Source organism: Chrysochloris asiatica, unplaced genomic scaffold (assembly GCF_000296735.1).
Source record: "Chrysochloris asiatica unplaced genomic scaffold, ChrAsi1.0 scaffold00168, whole genome shotgun sequence".
Taxonomy (NCBI): domain Eukaryota; kingdom Metazoa; phylum Chordata; class Mammalia; order Afrosoricida; family Chrysochloridae; genus Chrysochloris; species Chrysochloris asiatica.
The window spans coordinates 981,331-987,785 of NW_006408686.1; positions in this window are offsets into that span (position 1 = coordinate 981,331).

A 6,455-nucleotide genomic window follows, 5' to 3' on the forward strand; every position below is an offset into this window, starting at 1 on the left:
TTTTGTATTTGTTCTTCTGTCTATTATGAACTGAGTGATAGTTTCCATGGGAGAACATCTGTTTTGCACTCATCCTATCGTATTTTGTTTCATTGCAATGATTACAATCCCCTTCATGCATCAGCATTTTACAATATTTGCTTCTATTCCCTGTTTTTGTTTTGTTTTTATGTACACAAAAACACACAGGAATATATAATCATTTAAACAACCAAAGAGCACATTCTGCAATCAGCACACAGCCTTTCTCTTTCCATGAGTCTAGAGTCCTCAGCTGCTCTATCTCTCCATGCCATCACCTCTGCTACCATCTCTGCTTCTCTGGTTCTACCTATAAATTCTTAAAGACGCAGATGTAGATCTTGTTCATAACCCGGGAACTATTGGCAAGTATTATTAGAGTGGGCTACTTCCATAGTTTTGGTTCTGTACTCTCTTGTGATCCTTACTGTACATTAAAAAATGGGCTTGTTAATTTTGAAACCAGTATATCTGGGTAATCTTCAGAAGCAACCAAACCTCAGGCTCACCAACCTTTACCAAACCAGGTGTAAAGTCATCCTTAGCTTACTGGTTGCTTAATACAACAACAGTCCTGCTTCAGTAGTAAACAGCGTGTCTGCCTTGAGCATTGGTCTTTTAAGATCTATTAATATGAGATCAAACTGATAACAGTAACTGGAGAGATTAGGTAAGAACTTTAGTGGGAAATGAGTTTATGTCCATGATAGAAGAGCCACCAGAAAAGTAGGTGAAAATAGTCACACAACTCAAAGAATGTCATCAGTGTTCCTGAAGTGTCCAAGTACAAACTGTTGAATTGGTGTCTGCCTTGTATAGTCTCAACAAGGAGCTCTGGTAGCGTAGTGGTTGTGAGTCGGGCTGCTAATCGCAAGGTCAGCAGTTTGAAACTACCAGTGTTTCTGAGGGGAAAAGACAAGGCTTTCTGCTCCTATAAAGATTTACAGCCTAGGAAACCCTATGCAGGGCCACTATGACTTGGAACTGACTCCACGGCACATAACCACCACCACCATTCTCAACAACAAAATAAAAACAATTAAACATTTTTTAAAAATTAATAAAAGCTCAATTTCTTAAGAAAATAAAGAATCTTTACTATTCAGGGCATCAGCTGCTCTGTCTCACTTGGCTCTGGGTGAAGATCCTTGTCTCCTTTCAACATTTGTGGGTCCGACATACCTCGGAAAGCTCCATGCGTCTTGGTGTCAATCTTCCCCTGGGTCTAGGACAGGCGTGAGTTATGTCTGGCCATACAAGGCCCACAAAATCATTTGGTCTGGTCCTGCCAAAGCAACTGCAGTTCCAGCCATCAAATTCCAGCAGGCTAATTTTTCAGTTGATCCTTTTGTATGGCCTGCGAATGATGTTGTAAATATCCAAATGGCCCTTGGTAGAAAAAAGATTCTCCACCCTTGGTGCAGGAGACAGACTCCATTCCTGGCTCTTCTCTCTTGGCAGTACTGAGTTACCTCCTTCCCTGCTTGCTCATTCTTCTCTCCGTGTGTCTCTTGTAAGATAAAAGGAATGTAGGCCACACCTCAAGGGAGGCTTCCCTTCCACTGGATCTGAATAGAGTGTGGTGAATCCCATTCTAATCCCCTTACAATGGATTGGTTGGTCACATCAGATTATATTATGGAGTGGTTACTTCATTGTTTAAATGACCATTTTCATCATCACACAAATGTCAAACCACTGAGAGCCATGGTCAAGGTGACACATACTGTGGGACACTAATTCAATTCATAACCTTCCACCCTTAGGCCACGCCCACCCACCCCAATTCATGTCCTGGCCGCATTCAAAACATTTCCACCCCATCATATCATAAATCAACTCTGAGTTCAACTTCCATCTTGGGGCAAAATTCCTCTTTTTAAAAAATCTGTGAATCTAGAATACAATCTTACTATGTCTAAAGTTCAATGGGGGAACAGGCACAAGGTAGACATGTTCCTTACAGATGGGAGCTATTGGAGGCAAAGAAGGGATAACGGGCAGCAAGCAAGCAAAAACCCAACAGATGAATTTACAGTAACTTTCAAAGCTTGAAAACAATCCTCTGTTGCCTGGCCCTTGCTGGTACCACCCTAACTCCGGACCTCCATTGACCTTCCCTCCAGGGGCATAGAAAAAGCCACCTTCTGTTGCTTCAGTGGGTGGTACAGTTTGTGTTCAATTACTAACTTAAATGTTGGTGGTTCGAACCCACCCCATGTGCTGCAGAAGAAAGGCCTGGCAATCTGCTTCCATAAAAATTGTTGTTATTCTTGTTTCTTGCTGCTGTCAAGTTAGTTCTGACTCATGGGGAACCAGGTGCTCAGATAAGACCTGGTCCATACGGTTTTCGAGCCTGTGGCCTTTTGGATTCAGATCACCAGACTTGTCTATTGAGGTGCCTGTGGGTGGGTTTGAACTGCTAACCTTTTAGCCAGTAAAAGAGCGCTTACCCATTTGAACCAACCTTGCAGTCAAGGGAACTTTGTAGAATTCTCTGTGGTACAGAGGGTAGTCACAATTTGGAATCAACTTGATAACAATATTGATTTTGGCATTTCTGTTATCAGCAGTTTATATTTCCTTCTGACCCCTGGACCTTTGCACATACTGTTCTCTCCGCTTGCTTCTCTTCTGCAGCCCACTCCCATTTTACCTACTTAGCACCTTCAAGGCTCAGCTCAAACTCATTCAACACTTCCTCATGATAGCTGTCTGAAAAATCCCCTCCCAGTTAGGTGAAATCTTAATAGGTTAAGCACTTGACTAATAGCGGTAAGGTTGTTGTTGTTAGGTGTCAGGGTCCGGCCTCGACAAGGGGGTGAGTACACGAAGGTGAGGTGTCTGGTGACGATAGAGAGAGAGAGAGAGAGAGAAAACAGACACAAAGAAGACAGACACACAGGTTTGATGCAAGCTGCCAGACAGACTGTTCGGTGGCAGACATTGCAACCAAAACTAACTCTAGGTGGGATGTCTGGAGGGGCGAGAGAGAAAGAAACACTTGGAGACTAGATTGGACACAAGCTGACAGGCAGATAGTCCTGTTGCCAAGAATGCATGCAGAACTATCTCTATCCCTGTCTTTTATTAACTTTTTTCAAGGACTGGACACAACGATTCACAGGAACAACCTTTAAGATATTTTCTAGGTACAACACAATTTTCTTAGCAATGTAACATTTTTATCTCTATAGGAAAAGGTTCAAGCAAGCTATTATAGATTAACCTTTAGGCCTAAAGGACGTCTAACATACTTTTAACACTAGTGGGTAAAGGTGAAAGACTTATAAACTCATATAAAGGTTGGTTTATAATCTCTGAAGGGATTTAAGCTGTTTTTCTCTACTCTGCAAGTAAAAAATATATGCGTTTGAACAAGATTTCAAACATTTAGCTTTATTTGTTAGACTAGTAATTCTTTCTTGCTACAGTTCCAGGGAAGGTGAGAGAAGGGTCACAACCTTTCCAAGAAGGTGAGTTCTCACCTTCACATTCCTTATCCTCTATCTGGATTCCACACCCAAATGCTACAATGTTCACTATCATCACATTTCCATATACCTTCAGGGGGAAGAAGAGCATCTGGATCAAACTGATTAAACCCAGGGCTGTCTGAGGGAGTTGCCACCATTGTCCCATCCCCAGAATCTACCACTCCACCTCAAGTGAATACCCCGGGCAGTTCCTCTCCAGAACATCCCTGCTTAATCCCAGTAAACCTGTCCTTGTTTATCCTCTGAGGAAGTTTTACTGCCTCGGTTCTAGGGGGAAATTCGGTTTTATTAATGTACATGGATAATCAAGAGCTCATGTTCTAAGTTAATATTAAACATAACTGAATAATCAAATAAGGAGCAGTTCTGACACTCATCCCAGGTGGCTATCGCTTGTACCTCAGAAAGATTCGTTCCCAGGACCCTATGCACTGCCAACACAGTGGAGACATTAAGAGAGGCATTATAAAAACCATTTTCTCAGAAGCTACAATTACTGGAGTTAGAAGCATAGAATGAACAATATGAGGACTTGTACAGAGGTAGCCACCCAGTGAGTTCACAAACACCAATGAACCCGGGACCCCAGGAGGTCATTTCCTGGGTCCTCAGGGTTCATGGCTCGCAATACCAAGGAGGGTCTTGGGTTTGGATTTTCGTCCAGGTCACAAGGCCTCAGCTTCCCAGTAATTGCGTTTTATGTCGTCCCCGACAGTTAGGTGCCCTTGAGTTGGTTCTGACCCATAGTGACTCTATATAGGGTTTCCAAGGAGCAGCTGGTGAGCTTGTGCCTTCGACACTGTGATTCAAACCGACTTTGTAGTCCAGCGCATTAATCTGCAGCACTACACCAGGACAGTAGCTGAAAGGTTAGTGGGGTTTGAAACCTACACCGAGGTGCCTTGGAAGACAGTCCTGGCAATCTGCTCCCCAAACCCTACAGAACGGTTCTGTTCTGTTCTCATAGGGTCGTCATGAGTCAGAATTGACAGCAACTAAAACCCATCAAATCTAAACTATAAATTGCAATTATAGATACACATAAATTTATTAGAATAGGTCTACCCCACGTGCTGTGAACTTTGTGAGGGAAGAGACTAGCTGCCCAACCAGCACAGGTAGGCACAAAACAGGTACTCAATAAATAGGTGTTGGTTTCATGCAACACAAATGAATGCAGAATCGGGAAATCATGGAGACATGGGGATGCCTCTCTTGAGACCAACAACCAACCTTTGGTGGGAGATACAGCAAAGGACCATATTATGCCGACAAGGGGATGAGTACACGAAGGTGGGGTGTCTGGCGACGAGAGAGAGAAAGAGAGAGAGAGAGAGAAAACAGATGCAAAGAAGACAGAGAAAACAGACACAAAGAAGACAGACACACGGGTTTGATGCAAGCTGCCAGACAGACTGCTCAGGGGCAGACATTGCACACAAAACTAACTCTAGGTGGGATGTCTGGAGAGGCTAGAGAGAAAAGAAACACTCCGAGACCAGAGTGGATGCAAAACCAGCAGACAGACTCTCCATGGCCCTGAAAGCAGTAAAGCATGCGGGCTTCAGTCTGCGTCTGTCTTTTATTTCAGGGAGGGACCTTACACAAAGGAAGGAGGGGATTATTAAGACAGGGTACAGAAGTGAAATGTGATTAATCATTCAAAACAGGACAAAATGATTTATAGGAACAAATTTCTAAAACATACATCACAAATTGTCTTGATAATCTAACATCCTTAATTTTCCAGAAATTCAAGCAAATTTATATAGTACTTTTCAGGTTCGAATCCCAGGGCAGCAGCTCGAGGTTTCTGAAGGCTAATTAACATACCTATAGCACATAATCTTCCATGGGTAAAGGTGAAAAGGATTTCAAAAGGTCTGAAGAAAGTCAAGCTGTTTCAGATACCTGGCTTAAGCTTTCAGGAGGAAGGAGAACATATTGGTCAAACTGATTAAACCCAGGGCGGTCTGAGGGAGTTGCCACCATTGTCCTTTAATCCCGTATTCCCAGAATTTACCACTCCACCCTAAGTGAATACCCCGGGCAGTTCCTCTCCAGAACCTCCCTGCTTAATCCCAGTAAACCTGTCCTTGTTCGTCCTCTGAGGAAGTTTTACTGCCTAGGTTCTAGGGGGAAATTTGGTTTGTACATGGATATCAGGAGCTCAAGTTCTAATATTAAACATAACTGAATAATCAAATAAGGAGCAGTTCTGACACTCTTGAAGTTTTATGTGGCCTGTAAGCCTTTTGGTCCCCAACAATATTAGGAAATGTTTTTGAGTTTTAATGATTCTGCCCTAGGGGCAGAAACAGAAGATCTCAGTTTCAGATTGGGATAAAAGCTGAAAGTGCAAAAGGTCAATGTGCTTGGCTGCTAACCAAAAAGACTGAGGTACCTTGGAAGAAAGGCCTGGCTACTTCCTCCCCCCCCCCACTGAAACACACATGGGGTCGCCATGAGTTATGACTCACCTCACAGCAACTGGTTAAAATGTGATTGGGATTGAGGGGCAATAATATAATTGAGACTAGGAAAGGAACCAGGAGGCCAGGCACAGAAAGAGCTTGCTAACTGCAGCTTCTGAAATCGAAGTCCTTTTAGTATCCCCAGTGGTGCAGTGGTTAAGTGATTAACTAACCAAAGGGTTGGCTGCACAAACCCACGAGTCACTCATCAGGAGAAAGATGAGGACTTGGAAACCCTATGGGGCAGTCTGACTCTGCCCAATAGCATCGCTATGAGGCTGACTCAGCATAAGTTTGTGTTGTGGTTGTTGTTGTTGTTGTCAGGTGCCATCGAGTCGGAACCGACTCATAGCGACCCCATGCACAGCAGAACAAAACAATGTCTGATCCTGAGCCAACCTCACTACCGGTGCCACACTTGACGCCATCAATGATGCCACCTGGCTGATCCATCTCGTTGGGG